Here is a 24,746-nt window from a genome sequence, read left to right as displayed (position 1 = left end):
TGCTAAGAGATCACATATTAAATAGAGAAAACCCCATTTTTGCGTTTAAAATTAAACATAGGTGTCAATTTGAGAGATTGTGATATGATGGAGAAGATAAATGTGGATTGTTTCAAGGAAGGAGAAGGGAAAATTGAAAGAGTTAATATTGGAAAGATGAGAAAAAGGCCATTTAACAAAGGAAATTTATAATTAACATGTTGTGTAGTAAACAATAATCTAGCTAATGCTACCTAGCAAAATTAGACTGGTTATTGTTGGCTCTAATTATTTTCTCAATTCCTTTGTGGTTAACCTATTGGTGGTCAAAAGAAACTTCTCTTTAAAATTTGAGAGAATGTGAATGCAACACCTAAATCTGGGGATTAAAAATAAAGAACATTGACAAGTGAAGATTGATGGATCAACTATGTTTAGGGTAGCCAAAAATCATTCTTTCTTTAAGATGTCTTATGCTTTGTCACTTCAATCTTCAAAGTGTGTTGTGGATTTTGTTCTTAAAATTTAGATTCAATCTATAGAAGAAATTGACCATCTTACATGTTGGTCCTACATATTTCTGCAATTGTTGTCAATAGATTTTATAAAATCAACTTTTAATCATGATAGTTTTGAATAAAAACACCATTCATAATAGTTTTCTCAATGATTATAATTTTTTCTTTAAAACAAAAAGAAATATGTATAACATTTGTTGGATACTAATCTACCCCTTTTTTCATAGTTTTGAAACAAAAATGGTAAAGTTACTATTTCAAAACTTTTAGTCTGAAAAAATAAGAAGTATTAATTTGATCTAGTGATCTCACATTGTTATAATTTAAGGAATAGACCTCTTAACATAACTAATAGATTTCATGTGTCCCTTAAATTAATTTAGAGGTGTGTTCTTACAATTTTAATGGAGTATTTTTTCTTGATGGGAGATATGATAGGGCTCATACCTATCACTTTGTGCTTTGTAATCACTTTAGATATAACAAAAGGGTTTATTTTCCTTCCTACATGGTCTTTTTGTTGTCTCATTGTATCAATTATTTAAGGTCCAAACCCAATAAAACTATCTTGCATGAGGGTTTTATGAGGATCATTACAATTATGTGAAAATAATTGTATCTTACCCTGTTCTAAAGTAGATTATGGAATATTGTGCTAAAATTACTATTGCAGGGGACAAATTGGGGAAAGGTAAAAGGATTTTAGGAGAACTAGGATTGGAATCCTCAAGTTCTACAAAAAGGATGAAGGATAAGGTCAATTTTGTAGAATTTTATTGAATCTAAAGAACAAAGGGAAAGCATCTTGATGGACATGGATGAATCAGATGAAATTGAAAATTATGAATCTATGGAAAGATTGTTTCTAACTGGTAATGACCTAATTACCCCTCCCTCTCCATGTTCAATTCATAATTAGATTATTTCTCTTGTAGTAATCAAAGAAAAAGATATCTAAGCTACTCAAGAGAATGTGAAAGAAGAGGATACCAAAGAAGCCATTAGTTTTGTTGACTACAATGAGTCAATTTAGCATGACTTGTTCATTTCTCTGCATGATGCTATAGTGGCAGATCAAGAAAATGCTACAGGAAGTAACATTGTTGAAAATGTGACACGAAGTTAATGTCATGTTTTGTGTGTGTTTTAAATTTTAATGTTTTCAATAAAGTCCTATGTGTGGTGGCATAACTAGAGTAGTAATTTGATGAGCTCTCCAGGTATAGCCACCTAGGACAAGGTGTGTGTTTTCAATTACGCTAGTTTTTCTTTAAGTTAGAATTTTGAGTGTTTAATAATTAAATCCAATCAAGTACTAGAAAATGATAGGAAGTTGGAATATTCAGGATTACCAAAATGACTATTGATTTGTAAACGATGTTTCATCTTCCTTTGGGACAAAGAGGAAAGTCATTTTTTAAAGCTAGTTTTTGTAATAGAAGGGGATCGAGTACCAGAAGAAATAGAAAGTTAAGTTTTTGGTGTTGATTTTCTATATTTTTGGCTTGAAGTGTGGTTTTTTAAACTTTCTTTCCATCTTTTTGAAGTTCACATTCTGAAGAGTCACGAATGTTCTAATTCTGTAAATTGTACATAAGTTAGTTATTTGAATTTCTTCAAAACTCTAGGGTTTTCAAGTTGTATTATAGGAGAATAAATTTGTGGTATTACAAGTGAGGTACAAACCATTTTGAGAGTTATTCCTTGCTGATGGAAATCTATTAACTCTATGTGATTAGTTCTAAGATCGCAAATGAGTATGTACATAGTTTTATTTTCTATTATCTCGACCATCATCACATGTACTCGTGTGAGATTGTATATCTAAATCAATTGAATATTTCATACATTCACCTATATGTTAGTCTTATAATAGATATGTAATATTGATAAGGGTGAATTGAAATATGTTTTAATATTGATTGATAATGAATTTTAGTGTTTTAGTATTCGGGTTGTGAGAAATATCAATTAAAATTTAAACTCACAACCCTAAACCTAAAAATCTTACTTGGCACTTAAAATTTGCTTAGCACATGAAGGTGCCAAGTGTCAATTTTACTTGGCACATGAAGGTGCCAAGTGCCAGTTATGCTTGGCACTTGCTCGACACTAGAAGGTGCCGAGTGACAGGGAACAAGCACTGAGTGAGCTTGACACACAAAGGAAAAATGTAGTAGATGCTAAGTTAGCTCAACACTCAAAGAAGACAATGGATGCTGAGTAAGGTCGGCTCCGACTAATAAAATTTATAACTTAGAAACAATCTAATGTGAATGCTTTCATGATTAAAACCAGAGAGTCAAGCTTTAACCTTTGAAAAAAGTTTCTCAAATACAATGAATAGAAGAGGAAGAACAATAGTTTCAAGTATGCCTACTTTCTTTTCTATTCAACTGAGATTTAAACTATTACAAAATTTAGTAGCATTCAGCTTCAACCAGAAAACCCTAAAATAACCCTAAAGTGATTATGCTTCAAAAACTTCAATAAAATTTTAAACTTGCAACTCTAGTGGTTACATACAATGGTTCTTGAAGCAATTACTGCTTTAATAGGATGAATCTAATAATGACAAACTTATAGAGCGAGTAGGGGAAACACATGCAACTATAGGCACAAACTTATTTCCTTCTTCCTTCTCTGCTCAACTCTGTAACTTCTCTCTGATCTTCTTGATCTGCAAACTCTACTGAATGAATGTAGAAACATTCTTTTTTGTCACATTCTTCCTTTCCCTCTGAATGTTCAAATTTCAAAACTTACCTACCAAAAATAAATACCTGCTGACCATGGATGCCTGCGGTGACCTGATAGGGTAGATGGGCGTGGGGCTCAAGGATAACCTGTAGACATTTGACATTTAATTTTCAACACTCCCCCTTTGTCCCGATCCAAAAAAACAAGGATCACAACTGATCCAAATCAACTACACCAAGGCTCTCTCTTAAGTGTACAAAAGTTCCAATGCCTAATGGCTTTGTCAAAATGTCTGCTAGCTACTACTCAGACTTGCAAAATTCCATCTTGATATCCCCATTCTTCACCAACTTTCTGATGAAGTGATATCTGATCTCAATGTGCTTGCTTCTCCCATGGAAGACTAGATTCTTGGACAATGCAATTGATGAGATGTTGTCACAATAAATTGTGGTTCCATCCTCTTGCCTTTCATTCAAATCTGTCAAGATCCTCCTTAGCAAAATTGCTTGACATGCTACTATATTTGTTACTATGTATTTAGCCTTTTCTATAGATTGAGCAACAATTGGTTGCTTCTTGGCTGCCCATCAAATTGTACCCGATCCCATATGAAACATGTATCCGAAAGTGCTCTTCCTATCATCTAAACTTCCAGCCCAATCACTATCCATGTAACCAACCAACTAGAAATTATCATTTTCAGTATACAAAATTCCAAATCCCTTGGTACCTTTCACATACCTTAGGATCATTTTTCTTGCTTGCCAATGGGAATCCTTTGGTGTTTCCATAAATCTGGAAATTAGACTTACTAAATGCATTAGGTCTGGCCGAGTTGCAGTCAAATGCATTAGACTTCCAACCATACTCTGGTATAATATTGGATCTACTCTCTTTCTAGAGTCTTCCTTGCTCAACTTTAGACCTACTGCTATTGGTGTGTGGGCTGCCTTACTGTTCTGCATTTTGAATCTCTCCAAGATCTACCCTGCACATTTTTCTTGAGAGATGAATATGTCATCATGCATTTGTTTTACTTCTATGCCTAGAAAGTACTTCAAGAGACCTAGGTCTATCATTTCAAATTCACTTTTCATGACCTCTTTAAACTCACCAATTAGAGCCTTGTCATTTCTAGTAAAAACTAAGTCATCTACATACAAGACAACAATCAATACATTACCATTTGCTACCTTGATGTAAAGAGTGGGCTCACCATTGCTTTTGTTAAAGCCATTGCTCATCAAATATGAGTCAATCCTATTGTACCATGCCTGTGGAGCTTGCTTGAGCCCATAAAGATCTCTCTTCAACATATATACTTTATTCTCTTCACCTCCAACTTCATAACCAGGTGGCTGCTCCACATACACTTCTTTCAATACACCATTTAGGAAGGCAGACTTCACATCCATTTGGAATACCTTCTACTTTTGCTAAGCTACAATTGCTATGACAACATGCATAGTTTCCATTCTTGCAACTAGAGAATAGGTCTCATCATAATCTCTTCCATACTACTATTTATAGCCCTTGACTACTAGCCTTGCCTTATGCCTATCAATCTTGCCTTCAACATTGCATTTGGTCTTGTTGACGCATTTCACTCATATCACATGCTTCTTGGGAGGCAATTCAGTTAAATCCCATGTCTCATTTCTTTCTATAGCATCTATTTCCTCATCCATGGCCTTACACCATTTCTTCTCTTTGATTGCTTCTTCAAAATATATTGAATCACTATGAGAAAATAATGCAAAATTAACACTCTCATCATAATCTTTATACCTTTCACCTTCATATATCTCCCTAAGACTCTTGGTCTTTCTTGGTAATAGGGAGGAGAGTGTGGGATCAGAATCTTCAATGCTGCTACTTTGCCAACTAACTTGATCTTCACTAGTACTTAGCACTGACACTCGGTCATGCCTAGAGGAGCTCAACAATGTCTGAATCTGCTTGCCTTTTCTTCTACTTACTCCTTCTTCTTTTTTTTCATCAACATCTTCTTCACTCATAATTGACACTTTACTAGAAGTGCTTGGTGACTCATTAATTGAACCATACCAAGACTAATTTTCAAGAAATTCCACATCTCTTGAAAGAGTCATCTTGTTGTTCAATGGGTCATACAATCTGTATACCTTTGATTCTGAGCTGTACCCTTTGAAGATGCACCTCACACCTTTTTCATCCAATTTTTTCCTTTTCTCTTTAGGCACATGTGCATATGCAACACATCCATCTTCCTTGTGACCATGCTTCCATTGGAATTTTATCACAAACTGCCTTTGTAGGACACCTATTAATTAGGTAATCTGATGTTCCCACAACCTCTCCCAAAAATTTAGTTGGGAGACCTTTCTCTTTCATCATGCTCCTTGCCATTTCAACAATGGTCCTATTCTTTCTTTCAGCCACTCCATTCTTTTGTTGTGTATAGCTGGCTGTGAGCTCTTTCTTTATGCCATGTTTCCTACAAAAGTTTATAAAAGAATTGGAGGTATACTCCCTTCCTCTATCTGACCTTAGGACCTTGATATAGTGTCCAAATTCTCTTTCAGCCTGGGCTTTAAATTCTACAAATTTATCAAATGCTTCAGATTTATTCTTTAAGAAATACACCCATGTCCTACAACTTAAATCATCAATGAATGTCATGAAATAAGTACTCCCCCCAATTGAAGTAACTTGCATAGGATCGACTAGGTCAGTATCCACTAACTCTAATGGAAATCTAACCCTCCTAGAGTTTCTAGAATTAAAAGGAAGCCTATGTTGCTTACCCAAAATACAAGCCTCACACTTGTCACATGAATTTTCTATACATGGCAAACCTTCTACCATTCTTTTATTTGATAACAAATTTAATCCAGCATAGCCAAGATGACCATACCTGAGGTGCCACAAGCATGAAGGGTCTTTAATCACACTCCTTAGAGCTGATTATGTGTGAGGTGCAACACAAACTTGAGATGAGAAATATGTCTCAATCCTCAAGGGAAACATTGTATTCTTGGTCATTTGAACTACTGCAAGTAAATTCATGCTCCCATTCCTTTTCATGAATGATACACGTGTCATTCTCCATCAGCACTTTGTATCTATTTTAAATGAGCTAACCAATGCTCATCAAATTGTGCTTCATACCAGCAGCAAAATACAGATTTTTTATTTCCCTTTTCTCACCTTTCTTGGTGTGGACCATAATAGATCCTTTGCCCACAATTGGTAGGGTTCCATTGTTACCCATTTTAATTTTTGACTTGAAACTCTTGTCAATGAATGAAAAAAAGGTTTCATTGCCACTCATGTGGTTGCTACATCCACTGTCGAGGTACCAAACCTCAGGGCTTCCTTCTTCACCAACATTACACATGATGAAGGAAACAACATTGGGTCCACTTTCCATGTTCACATCAGCCACATTTGCTTGTCCTAACTAATCATTCTACTTCTTCCAGCATTCATTTCCATAATGCCCATAATTATGATAGTAGTAGCATTCTACATTACTCTTATTTAAGTTGTAGTTTTTCTTACCTTCTCTTGAAGTATTTTGTGAGCTACTTGCTCCATCTGCTCTTCTTGAGCTTTTTGCTGCAGCATTTCTTTGTCCTCCATTTCCTCGACCTCTACCTTTGGAGTTCTTTCTTGAGCCATTTCTTCCTCTCCCCCTTCCTCTTGGATTTGACTGAGTCTTGAATGCTTGCTCTTTGGAAGTAGAAGATGTAGATCTATTGATCCAATGCTCATGGGTTTGAAGAGAACCCATCAACTCATCCATTGTCAAAATAGTGAGGTCTTTTGCCTCTTCTATGGTCATGACCAAATTGTCATATTTATGAGGTAAACTCCTCAATATCTTCTCCACTATCCTATGCTCTTGATAGTCTTCTCCATTTGACTTCAGTTGATTAATTACATTGGAGGTCCTTGAACTACTAAAGTCTACAACTCATTCATTTTCCTTCATCTGAAGGTTCTCAAATTCCCTCAGTATATTTTATAGCTTTACTGTACAGACTTTATCAGTCCCCTCAAAGTTTGTCTCAAGGATATCCCATGCTTCCTTTGCATAATTTGCTGCTGCAATCTTTGGGAATACTGTCTCTGTCATTGCTGCTTTAATAAGACTTAATACCTTTGCATCTTTCCTCCTTGACTCTTTCAAATATGTTTTTTGTGTATTTGTGAGGGTAGCATACTGAGTTGGATCAATCACATCATTGAATCCATTAACAAAAAACTCCTACAAATCATTTGCAACCATAATGGTTTTCATCTTCTTTGCCCATGTATCATAATTTTTCCCATTGAAGGGTGGTGGCTGCTACCATATCTTTCCTGCATCTCCTGCCATGTCAAATAACCCAAGAAAACAAATTCCCTAACTCATTGTAGATGTGGGGCCTCAAAGCTCTGACACAATGTGAGAAATATCAATTAAAATTTAAACTCACAACCCTAAACCTAAAAATCTTACTCGGCACTTAAAAGTTTCTTGACACATGAAGGTGCCAAGTGCTAATTTTACTCGGCACATGAAGGTGTCGAGTGCCAGTTATGCTCGACACTTGCTCGACACTTGAAGGTGCTAAGTGGTAGGGAACAAGTGTTGAGTGAGCTTGGCACACAAAGGAAAAATGCAGTAGATACTGAGTTAGCTTGGAACTCAAAGAAGATAATGGATGCTGAGTAAGGTCAGCTCCAACTAATAAAATTTATAACTTAGAAACAATCTAACGTGAATGCTTTCACAATTAAAACTAGAGAATCGAGCTTTAACCTTTCAACAAAGTTTCTATAATACAATGAATAGAAGAGGAAGAACAATAGATTCAAGTATGCCTACTTTCTTTTCTATTCAACTGAGATTTAAACTATTACAAAATTTGGGAGCATTCAACTTCAACCAAAAAACCCTAAAATAACCCTAAACTGATTATGCTTCAAAAACTTCAATAAACTTTTAAACTTGCAGCTCTAGTGGCTACATACAATGGTGCCTAGAGAAATCACTGCTTCAATAGGACGAATCTAACAATGACAAACTTACAGAGTGAGTAGGGGAAACACGTGAAACTGTAGGAACAAACTTCTTTCCTTCTTCCTTCTCTGCTTAGCTCTGCAACTTCTCTCTGATCTACTTGATCTGCAAACTCTACTAAATGAAGGTAGAAACATTCCTTTTTGTCACATTCTTCCTTTCCCTCTCAACATTCAAATTTCAAAACTTACCTACCAAGAATAAATACCTACCGACCATGGATGTTTGCGATGACCTGATAGGGTAGATGAGCATGGGGCTTGAGGACAACCTGTAGGTGTTTGACATTTAATTTTTAACATTTGTTGATGAAGAGTGTTAAATTCTAGTCCATGTTTTCCATGATAGAAGAAGAAGAGTCGGGTCGAGTTGTATTGAGTGGGATATAATATCAGTGTGGCAATAGGAGGTTCCTAAAATTCATGTTGCAAGTTTCATATAGATATGTTGAGTGGTTATATAATATATGTGTGGCAATAGGAGGTCCATGAAGTTCATTTCACAGGTTCTCATGGAAATATATATAAAGAGAATCAATTAATTAATCGTTGAGTTTGGTTTTAGTTTGATCTTGGAGGGTGTAAGTGCCCCTTGAAGCAAGTTAGTTGAGTGATTGATTTGCTCCTGAGTTTTCCAAGGTGAGGCTTTGCATCACAAGATGCTAAAACTAAGGGGATTGAGGACCTAACACATAGTTAGAAACTAATTGTGAAAATGAACAAGGCTTTATGGAAGGCAAAAAAGAAAGAAAAAGGATGGGATTCCAATGCTACAAGTGGTTGATCAGGATGATTTTAATGTCAAGATTATGAAAGAAGATATCAATGATCTAGCTATCGACCCTCCTCATGGTATTTTATAAACTAAAAAATTGTTTTCTCTCTACTTGCTCAAAGTAGATAAATGAACTTTCCATTCCCTTAAACTACTGAATTTAAAATACAAATGTCTAGAAGAAAAATAGAGGAGATATAGAGTAACAAGATCTAGAAAGGGTAGGAGAAGGAGGTAAAGAAGAACGTAAATCTGGAGATGATTGAATAAATAAAGAGAAAATTTTACAAAATGGAAAATGAGATGAGGGTTTCATTGACTAGATGTCAAGGTCTTCTTGAAGCCATCATAGAGTGCATGAATAGGGAGTTGGGTATCTCACGTTAGGATAAGGAGGTGAAGCTTGTGCTTGATCTTGAGGAAGTTGAGAAGGAAGAGGAGAATGCTATACTTGGAAAGTGTACTTGATCCAACACCAAGAAGAAGTAGAAGAAAGGGACCTAGATCGAAAAAAGGGATGTCAAAGAGCTCACTAATAAGATGAAAAACATTTAGTAAGAGCTGAAAGAGAAGGTGGAAGACATAGTCTAGCTTCTTCCACCTATGTGTTGTCTGATTTTTGTTTTTTCTCTAGTTAGATTGTTAGCATTTTAGTTCATGAAAGCTTTTGTGCTAGGTCATACACCATAGGAGCTAGTGTCAAAAAAGTTTTGTTTTCATAGGAGTCATATTTTTATTATTCAACATACATCTAGAGAGAAACTACAATATATCTTCATGCTTGCACAACATCTCAAGACAAATCAATTAGATAGAAAATCTTTGTGCAATGTTATGTAGGCTGAAAATGGTGTGCATTTCTGGGTGTCCAAGGAATTGACATCAAATGAGTTTAGGCATTATAGTCCACACCTACTCTACACATTCAACCTATTTTTCTCATTCAATGTCCACGCGGGCTGAAACTAAAGTGTATTGAAAAATTATTCATGATGACTTGTCTTTTGTCTAACATCAAGTTCCAAACTTGAGAGCCTCTGGGAGAATATTTTATTCTAAATATACTCAAAGGATTATTTGGATATAGATATTTGTGGAAAATGAATTTGGCCAACTTCCTATTGTGTTCCTTGTGGATTCTCCAAATCAGTTTCACTCTAAAGGATTTACTTTTCCACATGATCTTTCTACTACCTACACCGCCAGTCTTAATAGGTTGATAGATGTTATCCAATTTAATGAGGGTGAGCTTACTTTGTTGGGATTTTCCTTTCTATATGAAGCATTTGATTTTTTCTTAAATATTATCTTTATCTTTGAATGTTAGGTGAGGCATGATATTTTATATGAGTGTAATGCAATAGGAATAGATTTAATCATGGTTAGCTAACTAGCATTGGAGAGCCATCTAGATTTCCAGTTGTCCATTTTTCTATCCATATATTTAATGATTTGGTCCACACATTTGTAGACTTGTTCCCTTTCCCTACAGGCATACCCATAATTGTAAGGACAAACCCCTTCATTAAACCACAAAATATTTCATATCCTATCATGATCATGCTGATTTTATTGATCAATAAAGTTTTTGACTTATCAACGTTAACTATCTATCTTGATGTTCTCATAAATAAGTCAAGGTTGAATTTAAGGGTTTTTTCTTCATTGATGGAATATTGGAAAGGCAAGATGGTACCATCCATGAGTTGGTGAAGGGCTATGTTGGGAATTCCTTTTGTTACTTTAATCCCTTTAATCAATCCCTATTCTTGGGAACGAAGAGATAGGGTCACTCTCCCTAAGGGCTCTAGAGACATCAATAAATCCTTCTAGAACTCCATTTAGCAAAATGCAGATTTTGCGAGGGGAAATGCAACTAAAGATGAGGTGAACCTATTTTCTAGACAAACCAAATACCTCAATATATTTTCAAAGGAATATCCAATCCTCTTTGTCATATTCCTTTTTAATATCCAAGTTAACTAGCATACATGGAGTTTTGTTGTTTTGAATGGAGTGGTTGATTTCCTTGGTGATGATGATACCGTCCAAAATCAACCACCTAGAATGAATCTTGTTTATTCATAAAAAATGATAAGGCTAGGGGGATAGTGTGGGGGATGGGGGTGGGGAGGGGGGTAATTTTGAGCCAATTAGTGAGGGATTTGGTGAGTATCTTGCAATTATTGTTATATAAACTATTCAATCTAAGGTCCCTAGGATGGATTTCCTCTACTTTCTTTGGGATGAGGTTGAAGTAGGTGCGGTTAATTTCTCTAAGGATATCACTAGAGTTCTTGCTACTTTTAAGGGTCTTTCATAGGTCATCACCTAGAAAATTCCAACACTTTTGAAAGAATCTCGCATAAAAGCTATGAGGTCTGGTCACCTTGTTGGGATGCATCGAGAAAAGAGAATTTTTTATTTCTCTTTTGGTAAATTTTTTATTTACCATTTCATTATTGTCTCTCATGATTTATATAGAAATAAGGTTCAAGAGGTTAGATTGAGTTGTTAAGTCTGAGGATTCCTAGTTGTTTAGAATATTTTTGAAGTAAGATACTAGCTCATTAGCCATCATTTAGGAACCTTAATAGTGTTTCCCTAGGAGTTTTTAATTCTTTTGATCCTATCTATGAAATGTCTAGATTGAGATCTATTATATAATAGTTTAATGTTTCTATCTCGTTCAGATAGTCGTGATTCTTTGTATTTGTTTTCCTATATATGTTAAATTTTGCAAGGAAGTCGGCTTGTTTATTTAGGAGGAATATACCCTAGAAGTAGCTATCACTATCCATCCAACTGATAACAAATAATTTATTTAAGTCCTTAATTTTCTATTCTACATTGGCTATTTCTTCAAATTTGTTTTTGAAGTAAAGCTTGTTCTAGGATTTTATTCTCAGCTTTCAGTTTTTTTAATTTGGAGACAAAAAAAAAACATTTTTGAGCCTTAAAAGGACTCTTCATTATATCATGATATAAAATGGTATAATAAATCATTATCCTAGAACCACATGTTTTTTAATTTGAAGGGGATTCTTTTTAGTTTGGGTTCTTCCATAATGTCAAGATAAACTGGGAAGTAGTTTGAACCTAAGATGGGTTTGATTCCAACTATTATCCTATGATTAAAGGAGGGAATGTGTCCAAAAAATAGGAACCCATCCAACCTTTCTATTCTAAGGTCGTAACTTGATCTCCTATTATTTCACATTAAGGTTCCATTGGAAGTACTAATATCAATAAGGTTGTTGGAAGATATCCAACTCTTAAAGTCTCTTGATGCTTGGTTGAGAGTTTTGATACCCACTACCTTTTCCTCAAGATCTGTGGTAGCATTGAAATCATTGCCTATTACTATGTTGCTAGAATAATAGGTTGAAAGGTAATTTGATAGTTCCTCCCATATTTACAACTATCATGTAGTGGAAATAGGTCCATAAACATTGACAAGGATGAAAGAGAGATCAAGTTGATACTTCTAACTTGGCCACTCATCCAATGTGGTTGACTTACTTCTAGGGTGAATTGGATAGATTTTGGGTTACATAAACATGTAAGTCCTTTTGATGTTGGAATAACTAGGTGACCCCATACTTTCCATACTCTCAACTTCCTATCTAGTCAGTCAAATTCAACAGAATCTAATTTAGTTTCTCATAGAAAGATAAAATTAGACTCAAAGGACTTAAGACAGTCCTTTTAAAGTAATTTTTTCAAAGTAGCATTGAAGCCCCTAATTTTCCAAGAGGTTATCTTCATGAAGCAAGTGGAAGTCTCTTCAACTTCTAGTTGTTGAAAATGGAGGTAATATTGGCTTGATTGTCAGCCTCACCATATTTCTTTCATAAATAAAACCTATATTTCTGACTTCTTTTCTTGGAATTCCTACCACAATTGGGTAATATAACACCTTGGATATTATCTGCAATCCCAAGAACATATTGAGAATGTTAGTACACCGTATCTAGGGAATAAGGGTAGCATTCCAATTTTGAAGAATGATCCAAGTGTTGGTGGCAAGCTTCCAAATTTATGTTTAAAGGATATTTTCTAAGGAGAACATGATCAATATTAGACATTTGACTCAAGCTAATCATGTCATATGTTGATTCAAATTTCATAGGAATTTTTTTTGATGTGGGATTGTTATTCAAGTTATTTATTAGGGTTGTGTTTTAAATCTTTAGGAACCAAGCTTGCAACTCCTGACTTCTCAAAAATTCTTTTTGGAGCTCATCCTGACTACAAGATAATTCTCCCATGAAGTCACTAAGTTTAAGAGCATTCTAGTTTTTAGGGTGTTGATTACAGTCACCGCTTCTTTTTCACTAGTAATATCTAACCTATTTAGAGTTGGGGTAGGATGATAAGAAAGATTCTTCAAAGAGGGGTAGTTAATCACATCCATATCTAATTGTGACAATCAACAAGGATGATATTGGGATCAGACATTAGTAGAAATGGAATTGTCACAACTCTCTAAATTAATGAGAGATGAGGTGAGGATGTAAATTTATTAGGGTTAATATTAGAAACAATAACCTATCCAAGAAGGAGAAAGGGGGGGGGGGGGGGATTTATTACATGGTTGGAGATGGAGGGGATCTTAGCGATTGATATTTATAAGAAAGGCCTCAATCTTGGAAAAAAAATTATTGAGAGGTTTTGTGATAGGGGAATGGGCGTACAAGAATCTATTTTTAGGGTCTACATAATGACTTGGGGTGGTTAAAACTTCTCTATTAGAGATAATCTAATGGAATTAATATTTTTGTAATATAATTTCTACAAAAATATGAAAGATGTATTGATTCAAACAAGGGTTAATCAGAAGGAGAATCTTAAATTCTTCCTATGATGATCCTGGGTTTTCAAACCCTAAAAAATAACCAAAGCAATTGCCCATACTTTGGAGAATATCTTTACTGATGAGAGAGAGTGAGAGCAATCCCAGATTGAACCATATAGTGATTATTTTATTTTTCCAAGATAGAGAGTTAAAATTAGAAGGAAAATACATAAATAGGAGGAGGAAACCTTTGAAATAAATTTACCTTCATAGGATCTACAAGATAATTCTTGACAGTGTTTAAATAACACTCAAAGCATAAATAATCACAATCAATATACAAAATAATTGCATGTTCTACAAATGCAAAATTCTAATAATCAACCATATTTAAAGAATTTTTCCCATTCTAGTATTATATCAATTTTTAGGATCTCAATAATGTGCTAGTATCTAGAATCATCCTAGGTCTACCATCCTTATGGCTAAGGGAAGGAGAGATAGGGTTTTTCAATTCTTCATTGTTTATTGAAGTGAGGGATTTGCTACTCTATTTAACAGATCTTCCGAAGGGGATTTTCTTAGTTCTAGATATGAAAAGTGGAATAAAGGATTGTAATAGAGTTGCCATGATATTGTCTACTCTACAAGGAAGGGATTGATTAAGGAGAATGGGTGGAGATTTCAAGGACTTCCTTCTCCTTCTTGATTTATCATGTTACTCCTTCCTTGTCATTATTGGATAGCTTTATTTCCTATGATTTGAAGCTAATCAAAGAATGATGCTTCTTGCATTACTAAGGAGGAATTTTTTCTTATTTTTTCTAATAACACAAAATGAAGAACTTTCAATTAGGAAGTGCTAAAAATTTCATATTGGTGGGAACATAGAAACACTATTCTTCCATATATATGGATGATCATAGCAGAATGGGTTGGGAAATGAAAATACTAGGATCTTAATCAATGTAGAGAGAAAGTAGAAGATTTTCATCCTCTCAAAATTTCATTGTTCATCAAATATTTTGATATTAATATTTTTAAGGTGTCAAAAATTTCATGCATGATCATGTTTTATCTCTCATGAGAAAATGAAAATTGAAATCAATGCATGGACATAAAATTGTAATGAACATGATATTTAAAATTAAACGATATTAGTATATTTAATATTCGTTTATTAGCTTCATTGTTAGTTTCAACTTCTATTCCATTTTGCATATAGATTGGAGGTATTTGGTAAACTATTTATTGACATCATGGATAATCATGTAAGAAAGCATATCACACAAACATTACCAACCAAGAGGTTGATTACAAATTTAAGTGAACTTATTCTATCTTTATGCTTTCTCACATCAATCCCCAAACTTCGTGGCTCTTTTTATACATGAAAATTTAGTTCAGTCTATAAAAGAAATTGACCATCTTACATGTTGTTGCTACATATTTCTATAACTGTTGTAAATGGATTTTATAAACTCAAATTTTAATTATGATCATTTTGAGTGAGAATACCATTCCTAATAAATTTCTCAATGATTATAATCTTGTTTTAAAATTAAAAAGCATGCTTATAGATTTTTTTAAAAAAAAAAGCAATGGAAAAGAGGAGAACCCCAAACATGGGCTCTATTGAACATAGACCCTCCTCTATTACATTTATACAAAGTATATATTAAATTCTATATATTCTATATCATAGAGTTAGCTACAACATTTATTAAAATTGGCACAATTTTATCACGGATGACTAGTGTGTGCAAATTACCTAAGATGGCTCTAGAAATGGTGTGTGCCAACCATACACAATTGGTGTTGATAATTAATTTAGCTTTCTCACATCTCCCCATAAATTAGCTATCCATTTTTTTGTTAGATATCCCCCCATAATCTAGAAAATATGGATCTTGGCCTAAATCCTTGTTAGGTACCCCTTTACAATAATTTTGGAAATACTATCATTCATATTGTTTCCTCCACATCAAAATCACTTTGGTTTTTCATTGTTAACAATAAGTGATGCAAATTTTATGTGGTTTAAAGTTCACCATGAACTTTGCAAACATCACACACGTAGTTACAAGATCACAAATTATTTTACATGAAAGTGGTTTTGTCTCACCACAAATCTCACTCACAAATGGTTTTAGGACCACCATAAACTCTGCACTCAATTACTTGTCAAATCACAAATACACTAGTTCTAATGACCACAAAACATCATTATGTGGAAATCAACATCTCTTTGGGATTTTCTTCTTTTGTACTTGTATCAAAACTTATCATTTAGTCCATATAAAAAGAAATATATCTACCAAGATATATGGGTTCTCAACTATTGTACTTGTTAGTTCTATAGGAATCCTTTTTGGATACATTTTTCATCAATATGCCAAAGAAAACTCTAGAGTTTTAGGTACAACCAATAATGCACCCCTTACAATAGCTCATGTATGAAACATTCGCTAGATTTTCCTATGGTGATATGCTCTTAAAGAATTTCCTAAAATACATTGTCCACAACAAATAATCTTTTCAACCTTATCATGAGGGATATCATCCAAAAAAAAATTTCAATTTAATAAACCAATGACACAAGACCATTCTAGAATTCTAGCACTAGCACAGTCTTCTTAATAAACTTCAACCAACGAAGCATCCAACAAGCTTTAGCATATCATGTCACCTCTACTCCAAAACAATTTCAAGCTCAACCAAAACATTCATCTTAGACAACTCTTTGTACCATGAAAAAAAACTCTAACACACCATCTCATCATTTTAAAGGGTTTTTTTTTTACCTAAAGAAAATAATGCTTAAAACTATATACACACATATAATCCATTCACAACCTTTGAAAACTTATTAAAGATATAGTTTAAAAAATCATTTGGAACTCACCTTTTCCACAATGATTTAATAATAAATCACATGTCCTAAACAACTTTAGCCTCAACATTGAGATCCACTTCACTTTGTAATCTTTTGAAATCTTCTTAACAACAATCATAGCTCATATGTATACACGTATACCTTCTTGCAGCACTTGGAAATACACTAACCACAAAAATATTTTCCACTTTGAGACAATTCCCATCTTTAACACCAATGGTTATTTGATACTTCTTTTCCTTCCTCAACTTGCCATCTTGCTTATATTCTTCTTGCAACAACATTCTCCACATTAAACAATTAATCTATCACATACTTTAGCCAAATGCACCATGAGGAAACTACCATTGAAATTTTATTAATATTATTTTCACAGCATCTCGACACACTCTCATAAGAAGTGTTTATGGAATCTCTGACACTCCTACTTGCACATTGGTGCTCCACAAACTACTAATCTCTGACTAATAGATTGACACAATGTTCTGCTTTTGCCTTTTCTTTGCATACTCATCATAGTTACACGATCTTCAGTGATCTCAGTGCACTATATACTTGGGAAGCTTTAACTTGTTTTACATGCAACACTTTATTCACAAGTAGATGCTCCAACACTTAATCTCTCTTGAAATGTCCTTCAAACTGCCCACTCTTCACTTATCTACATTTATCCACTTCACCATAACTAGTTTTATCAATCCAAAAACACACTTATCTGGTAGGATATTATTCACCACTCTCATCGATACCTCAAAGATCTTGTAGAATACTCTCACCCTTTGGCTCTGATACCAAGTTAAAAAACAAGGGAAAGGAGGAAGAGGAGAAATCAGAGGAGAAACCCAAATATGAGTTCTACCAAAAAAAATGTCTCATCTATTATATTTATAGGTAAATACATATTAAACATTATCTATATTGTAGCATAGAGTTAGCTAGAATATTTATTGAAATTGGCACATGTCTATCATGGATGATTAGTGTACACAAATTAGATAAGATGGTTCTACAAATGGCCCCTCCCAAGCTATACATAGTGCTAATAATTTATTTATCTTATTCACATATAGCATTTTCTAAATATCAATACATCCTTATTTTCATAGTCAAAGAAAATGGTATAATTAATCCATAAAAAATTCTAGTGTCAAGAAATAGAAGCTGTAAAACCAATTGTTTTCTATGATTCTATCATTTCAGTCATTCACTAGGTTCCAATAATACATTGATGAGACTAAATCTATACTTAGCAAAGCACCTACCTATTGGTTGGTTATATAATGTCTAAATAAATCTTGCATACTATTCTATTCTTATCCATAGATATTAGTTGCACCACGCAAAGAGAATTGTTTATTTTCTGGAATTCCTTGCTTTTACCATTTCATGTTCCTTCACATTCATTTTCATTATCATTGCATTGGTATGAATAAATCATTCTTACATTTTCACATTGTACAAACTAATGAAAACATGACAAGCAACATATAAAAGAGAGCAAGTTAATAAAGAGCTACATCTACACAATTTATTTATTTATTTTTATTTATATATATGGGTAAGGACAAATGAAAACATGATAAATGCCATGTTCTAAAAAAAGAAGCAGAGGCAATGATAAAAATATAAGTGAGCTAATAGAGCTTTTAAGATTTTTTTCAAATATAGCATGGGACGATGTAAAAGGACTATTTTTAACTATGTAAAATGACAGAAATATAAGTGAGCTAACAGAGCTTTTAAGCTTTTTTTCAAATATAGCATGGGACAATTTATTTATTTATTTTTATTTATATATATGGGTAAGGACTAATGAAAACATGATAAATGCCATGTTCTAAATGCCATAATTAATAATATGTTGTAATAAAAATTCTCATAATTTGAATCTATGTATTTACCATAGTTTTCTATTATGTATATGTTTGTATAACATTGAATTGGATGTTTAATTCATGTATCACTAATATGCAAATGTATATAATGATAAGTGAAAAAGCATTGATTCTTCTATACTGCAAGCTAGATATATCTTTTGGGTGAATTAGAAGTAAATAAGATTGTGCTCTATCATTTATTGTATGTATAGGGTTAGTTATAAAATAAATAAAAATTTGAACTTTTGAAGAAATGTTCATCATCATTTACGTTCTTAATAGCATTTTTATATTAAAGTACCAATGCATTAAAAATATGTTAATGTAAAAGATGATTATTTAAGAAACTATGATTTCATTTATACAAGGCAGTATATAGCTCTCATAGTACTACTTGGTTCCATAATTTTATACACTTGCCACACATGATTTTAAAATTTAAATTCAGCTATTTGTTCAAAGAGCTATCCAACAAATGACTAGTTGTGGGTATTTGGAATTATGCATCTATACCCTACCAATAAGGTCTATGGACCTTTCTAATGTGTAAAAAAGAGTAACATTAAATCATAGGAAGACTTAAATTTCAGTGACATTTCACCTAGAATATGTTGTATACTCTATTTATTAACAAGAAGCTCATGAATTTTTAGGAAGAGGACACATTTATTTCTGATGGGGACACAACCTAGGAACATAATGGACACAATAGAAAAGGGAAATTGTATTAACTGAAAAATAAGCTAGTTTATTCAGTATAGAGAAAATAAACTTCAAAACATGCCCTAAGGGCTTACAATAGCATAAATGTGGAGATAATTTCTCCTTTCAGTACCTCCTCTCAAACTCCACTCTGAACTACCTTTAACAATGCCAAAAATCTCCTTAAATAGACCCTAGAGGGTTAAGGACTAGGAGTACATTCTAGAAAGTGCTAGTAGGCATCCACCGACCAAATAGAAGGTTCCAGAAGCTGTGTTAGAAGTCAATGCAAATCTAGAAGAATCCAGAAATAGTAACCGAACTTTTGGGAGGCATAACTTTTGAATCGTAGCTCCGATTGATGAACTGTTTACATTTTTGAAAAGCTCTCAATGTTTTCTATAGCCCTATGGACAAGCTTCACTCGTACCCCTATTTTTGGCCCTATTCAAAATCATTTAATGCCCCTAACCTGACTTTGAAGCATTCTTAGGAGGTCTCCGCAACTCAAAAAATTGCAATAACTTTCAAACCGTGGGGCCTTTTGACCTGATTCTTTTTCTGGAATGCTCTAAATTACAATTACATTCATCTAGCCAATTTACACATCATAGTTCACCAAAATGATGGCTCAATTACAAACTCCTATTTTTCGAGATTTACATGAATACTGATAGTGGAACTGTGAGAGTTGGAACCTTTATTTGACCCAAATGGGTATCCAAAAATGAAAACACATGAAATAGAAACTAAGTCTAAGTATATTTTTTTGGGTGACACAGGATTACCCTTATACCTCTGGATGCTCCTACATCAATTGCTGCCTTGAGAATGATTGGATGGTTCAAGCTAGAAAATACTTCTTTCATATTTCCCAACTAATCTTTTACTTTATACATGGCATTTCCCATGATTGGAAACAATTTTGGTGTCCCTTAAGAGATTTTAACATCTAGGGTTAATTTGTGATCCATACAAGTTTTTATGCTAAATACAATTTTAGACAATTATTTATGAATATTTTTCTAAGAGATGTTGTATTAAATAGAAAGAACCCCATTTTTGTGTTTAAATTAGACATAGGCATCAATTTGAGATTTTGTGATATGACAAGGAAGATAAATGTGGATTGTTTAAAGAAAGGAGAAGGGAAAGATTGAAATAGCTCATATTGGAAAGATGAGAAAAAGGGGCCAAGTAACAAACAAGATTTATAATCAAGTTGTTGTGTAGTAAACAACAACCTAGCTAATGCTTCCTAGTAAAATTAGATAGGTTATTATAGGCTCTAATTGTTTTCTCATTTCCTTTGTGGTTGACCCATTGGTGGTCAAAATAAACTTGCCTTTAAAATTTGACAAAATGTGAATGGAATACCCAAATCTTGGGGTTAAAATTAATGAACAGTGGCAAGTGAAGATTGATGAATCAACTATGTTTAGGATCTTATGCTCTGTCACTTCAATCTTCAAACTTTGTGGAACTTTTTGTACCTAAAAATTAAGTATGCTTTGTAGAAGAAATTGAACATCTTACATGTTTCTCCTACATATAAATCTGCAATTAGACTTTATAAACTCAACTTCTAATTATGATAGTTTTGACTGAAAATAGCATTCATGATAAATTTCTCAATGATTATAATTTTCTCTTCAAAATAAAAAGACCTTTGTATAACCCCAAGAAACATTCTTTCTTTAAGCTATCTTAAGCTTTGTCACTACAATCTTCAAACTGTGTGGCACTTTTTGTACCTAAAACTTAATTTTGGTGTGTAGAAGAAATTGAGCATCTTACACGCTGCTCCTACATATCTTTTTAATTGTTGTCAATTGACTTTATAAACTCAAATTTTAATTATGATCATTTTGATTTAAAATACCATTCATAATAAATTTATCAATGATTGTAATTTTGTCTTTAAGAGATAAATACTTATTATATAGTCCTTCTAGCTTATATCTAAGAAAGAATAACCCCAATTGTAGCTTTTTTCTATGGAAGAGTGTTCCAAAAACCAAAAGCTTGATTAGAAGAGGAACTAGAACCCAAATAGTAAATGGTAGAGAAATCCCATTTTGGGAAGAAATATGGAAGGATGAGGCTCCTATCAAGGACATGGTAAATGGCCATGGCCTAATAGAAAGGTTGAAGGTGAATATGGGGGAGAAAGTGGAAAACTACTAGAATGGGAGAATGGTAATTCTAGATGGAAGGACCTTATTAGATCGTGGCATGTTTAATGTGAGGCTAGAAGAATTAGGCATGTCTCTAAGGAGCCAATTACCTTTCTAATGAACTTTCTCACCAATCCTAATCTCTTTAATCAAGAACAGGAGGATAAAGGGTTCTGGAGATATAATAGGAATGCTCTCTTCTATGTTAGTTTGGCTTGCTAATCACTTGAAGATACACTAGCTAATAACAATTTCAACAAGAGCCTCTAGATCCATAATCTTTCACCAAAATATATGTTCTTTTGGTAGGTTGTGGCCTACAGAAAAATCCTCACACTAGAAAATCAATAGACACATGGTCTCATGTTAGCTAAGAAATGTTCCCTATGTGAAAAGAATGATGAGTCTATTAGTCACATTCTCTTACATTGCCCATTTACAGTTGAGATATGGAATCTGGTGTTCAAGGAATGTCATCTCACCATTGTATTCCCTAAAAATATTAAGTATCTAATGATGCAATGGAAAGTCTCTCCTTTATCTCACCTTGTCTTTGCTAATTCTTGGGAATTAATAATTTTGGTGCTTAGCTAATGTGGTTTGAAAGAAAGAAACAACAAAATCTTTAGAGACAAAAAGATGTTAATTGGTTCTATCTTCCACATCACCAAAAACATCATCAAGAATAGTAAAAATTATGCTAATTTCCCCGAAGGCCTTATGTTCCTCAACCTTCTTAATCTAAGGATAAAATAAAACTAGGATATCAAACAAAGTTTGATAGATATAATTTGGCAGAACATTTGGTAAAGGAAAACATTCTATGGGATTCTACCCAAGAAAGGAGGGTTAAAATGTAATGTGGAAGGATGTTTCAAAGGCAACACTCATGTTGGTAGAGCTAGAGTAATTGTCAGAGATTGGAAAGGTGATATTATTCATGGATATTCTAAGTTGTTGGTAATTAGCTCTGACAACTATGTTGAGGTTATAGCAATGTGATTTGGTATTAAAATTCTAGAATATTTAGAAGGAGAAAAAGTTGAGTTGGAAGGAGTCTCAAAGCCCATTATTAACCTTATTTTAAATAAATTCAAATTCCCATGGATTATCTCCCCTTTAACTAATGATTGAAAACAAGGTTCTCATCATTCAATAGTGTGCAAATCAAAAACACAAATAGAGAAGGAATTTTTTTTTATTGAATACATGGCAATGTGGGGTCTAAACCATGAGGAATGGAAGATAGTGACTAAGATGGAGGGGACACAAGAGTTAAATCTAATAGTTTTAAATGATAAAAAAAATTAATGGTACTTGGTAGGGGTAGAATAGTTGCCAAGTGGACCAAAAATCAGCCAAGTCAGTATTGTTTTGGGCCCTATGATCATTAAAGGAAACCATCTTATTGAGATGTGTTTGAGTGTCATTCACAATATTCATATTAGTGAGGTGTTAATACTTGTGAAGCCAAAAAGGGAACTCTATATTGTTTCAATAATAACGTTTAATCATATGAATCTGAACCCATATCTCTCTCTCTCTTTTATTTCCCAAGATGGTTAATAATCTCATTGGAAAATATTTATGGAGTCATGTTGGAAAGTACCCCACTCAACTGAGGAATTTCATACTGAAATTCATCATGAGTTAGTAAATGTGTCACATCAACAATAGGGAAAGGACCTGCTTTGTGAAATGGTATAGAATCAAGATCAAGGGAAATATTTGTGGCAAGATTTTTATATCATTGAATCATACAAATTATATTTTTCATCACCCGTATTTGGAAACAAAAAGTTCTTCTCTACAAAAAAATCTCCTTAATAACATCCATTTTCTTCATTTTTTGAAGAAAGTTTCCATAATGAGCATTGTCCTAGTCAAAGGTTTTCACAAGCTTAACTTGGGTCCCAAGAAAACCAACTAGTTGTTTAAGAAGAAGAACATCATGGTGGTCTGCCAAAATGTGTTGAACCCTGAAATAGGAAAGATTTCAAGTAGAACAAGGAAATCTATGGTTATTTTTTCAAGGAGGGATTACATTCATATATTTAGGTGATATAAGGCCACAACATCAGCCTTTTGACTAAGTCTTATAATTATTGGAATAAGGGACGAGTGGAGATAGGGAGTATCAAATTTGTGGTAATGTCAAAGCTGATTGGTGAAGCGATTGGTTTGGATTGTGTTAGTGTTCAAGCTGAATGAAAAGGTACACTATATTATAGTAAATTTAGGCACAAATTCTTTGAAGATATGGAAGAACTAGTTAGAATCAATTTTGGAAATGGATATGATAGGCTCTCCCTTCCTAGATTTTTTGGTGACATATTTTACTAGTTAATCAAGTATCTCCCTACTGAAGGTCAGTATCCAACCTATCATGGCTACTATTTTCATTTGCTTAACATGTTGAGACATGAGGAAAAACTAAAAATCTTGTTCATCCTACTTTCTTCTTTGGTCAATAGTATCATCTTGGGAGAAAACTCTCCCATTCACCAAGGGCTCAACTTTTTCCTCTACCATCATATATGTGGTCACCATCTTGATTTTGGTAGATGTCTCCTACCCATTGAAAACCTTAAAATTCCTAAGAGGCCCAACTCTTTGGTGGTTTTTGAAGAAATATACACTAAGCCTCTCCCAGATAACCCTCATTTATCCAAATCTTAGAAGCTTACTATTTCCTTGGAAAAATCCCTTTTGCTTAAGGCCCTCCAAAAATGGAAGAATTCTCCCGATAAATCTAACCCTACTAGTACCCCTAAAAAAAGGAAAATTGAGGAAGACATTATTGATATTGACAAAAATGATGGGGAGGATAGTACAATGGACATCAAAATACAAAAGGAGAATACTTGTTCTCGGGAGAAAAGATTAGTGAGATTTTTTTTTTAAAAATTAGCAAAGAGTTATAAGGAAGAAATAAAAAAGGATTCCCACAATTCCTAAATGGAGGATAATGTGGAAGAGGTGGACGTGGATGAAACACCAAAGAAAGTTGGGGATTTATCCTCTAAAGACGTGGATTTCAAAGTGGAAGTGGAGGACACAGATGTGGAAACCTAGTTTCCCCTAGAAACAAAAGTGGTGGTTCACTTAAGGATTTCTAGTCATGAAGAGATCAAGTCTTATAAAAAAATTGAGGTTGGGGAACAAATGTTTTCCCCTCCTATCATGCATAGGTATATGGAGGACTTCAAAAAGGATTGTGAAATTTTTTTTTATGAAATTGATGTGAAGATTGAAGAGATAAACAATAATTT

This window comes from Cupressus sempervirens, chromosome 9 (assembly GCF_028749045.1).
Source record: "Cupressus sempervirens isolate cs-2001-9-10 chromosome 9, ASM2874904v1, whole genome shotgun sequence".
Classification (NCBI taxonomy): Eukaryota; Viridiplantae; Streptophyta; class Pinopsida; order Cupressales; family Cupressaceae; genus Cupressus; species Cupressus sempervirens.
This window is presented reverse-complemented; position numbering follows the sequence as displayed.